The following is a 2,500-nucleotide window of genomic DNA, read 5'->3' as shown; positions in this document are numbered from 1 at the left end:
GCAGAAGCAGAAGCTGCAGTAGTAGTAGTGGTAGTAGCAGTGGCTGTAATAGTAATAGCAGTAGAAGTAATAATACTAGTAGCTGTAGTAGTGGTAGTAACAGTAGAATAGCAATAGCAGTAGTAGTACAGTGGCAGTAGTGGTAGTAGTAGTTGTAGTGGTAGTCACAGTAGTATAGATACTATTAGCAGAAATACTAGTAACAGTAGTAATAGTAATAATAGTAGAAGTAATGACAGTAGAAGTAATAGAGTTAGTAGAGGTAATAGCAGCAGCAGCAGCAGCAGTAGTAGTAGTAGGTAGAGTAACAGTACTAACAGTAGCAGAAGCAATAGCAGTAGTAATAATAATGGCAGTAGTAGTAGAAGTAGTAGTAGCAGTAATAGTAATAGCAGCAGCAGTAATAAGAGTAGTAGTAATAATCGCAGTTGTAGCAGTAGTAGTAGCAATAGTAGTAGTGGTGGTAGCGGTAGAAGTATCAGTAGCTATAGCAGTAGTAGTAGTAAAAGTATCTGAGCCTCTGATTCCCCGACAAAGTGGGCTTGTCCAGTATTTAACAACACCATTATTTTGTACTTAGCGAGCCTTGTGTACATGAACAAGGAATCTTTCTCATTAGGGCCCTCAGGGAGTACAAGTTAGGGGCGTGGTTAAATTCATGACACGCCCACTCTGTCTACTAAGCAGGAACCTGCACTCCTCCTCTCTATATAAAAATTACCAGAATCAGTTGCCACACAAATTGGATTACTTTAACTTATCTAAAGGGATAGATATAGAACTCTAAACCTTGCCGTTGCTTTTGCAATTTTGCCAAAAAAAAAAAAAAAATTACCGACCGAATGAGCACTGGGTATGTGGTAGCCCCCCCCACCCCCCTTTCGGTGTAATCCTATTCCCAACACTGATTCGAAATTAGGGATAATTAGCATTTTCTAATCGGTAATAATAGGCAGTAGGTATTCGTTGTTGTGGATCTAATAGTATACTGAATATACTGGATGTTTAGTAGAAAAATTAAAGTCGAAGTAATGAAATGAAGAAATCGCAGGAGAAGGAAAGTAAGGGAAGGACAGCAAGATGAATAAAGATAATGATAAATAAAACAAAAAAACAGATACATATCACACTGATATACTTTTCTATTCCTGCGTGAACACTCTAGTTAGACATTAAATCACGTGTATATTCTGCACACCCTTTAGGTGCTATTCGTTACGCTCGGTAAGGCCTGTCATGTGAACACAGAAAACGAATAATTAATTAATGAAAACGACGATTAATTGTGACCATAATTAATTGGAACCAAACATACTGAAAAAGGGGCATTTATTTAATTAGTAGTATCAGTATGAATAACACTAACGGTGAAAATGATAACATACGAATCATTAAACAGACGTTAATAGTACAGCACCCATTATAATGATTATATTCGAAAAGATAATCATCTTACCAAACACGTGAGTTTTACTTCATGACTGAATTATTACTAGTAATGACCGTAATCTCAGCCTTCAGAAATTAAACTCATGGAAATAAATATTGAAATGCTTCTGTCACAGCTGCAACAAGGCCAACGAATTAATGAAAATATCCATTAATCAAGTAAAACAATTAATTCTTATGATGACAGTCTAAGGCAATTTGAAATTCCAAGCGTGGTGAACATGGTCCAATTTTGTTATAAGATAATTAACGAAGACTAATCATTATATGTTCATTAAGAAGTGGTATGGAAATGTTATGTGCAATTTCACTGAATAGGAAATACAGTTTGTTGTGTTATAAAACTGAAAATGACATATGTTGGCCCCAAGTCAAGTGTAACAGGTCATGACCACACATACTCACACACGCACGCAAAAAAGGAAAGGAAAAGAAAGAAAAGAGAAAAAGAAAGAAGAAAAAACAAACAAACAAACATACATACACTTACACACGCACGCAAAAAAGGAAAACAAAATAAAATAAAAAAGAAAAAGAAAGAAGAAAATAAAAGAAAAACACACACACACACACACACACACACACACACACACACACACACACACACACACACACACACACACACACACACACACACTCACACACACACACAACACACATGCATGTGCGCACGCTTAAACACACACACACATGCACATACTGCCCACACGCGCCCGCCCACACGTCTTATTTCACGAGACCTTACACATTCTTGCTTAATTTGTCGCTTGATTTTAGTTTTGCAGTTTCTGCAAAGTTTTCACGCTATTTTTAAAGTTCTAAATTTATGTTAAGTGACGTCATAACTTGTAGGGTTGCTAGTGAAATTCACTTTAATTCCTAGGTTACTTTGGATTACTTTTGCAGTTTATTTAATCTTAATCTATCGCCTTTTTCCAAATTACACACTCTTAGCACAGTCCAGTCCCATGATCAAAGGATCTTACTACTTTCTACTTTACCAGCATTTCTCTCATAACTCATTTCCAACCCCTTTTGATATAAGAAAAAA

Source organism: Penaeus monodon, chromosome 3 (genome assembly GCF_015228065.2).
Source record: "Penaeus monodon isolate SGIC_2016 chromosome 3, NSTDA_Pmon_1, whole genome shotgun sequence".
NCBI classification, from domain to species: domain Eukaryota; kingdom Metazoa; phylum Arthropoda; class Malacostraca; order Decapoda; family Penaeidae; genus Penaeus; species Penaeus monodon.
Note: the sequence above shows the minus strand (reverse complement) of the source record.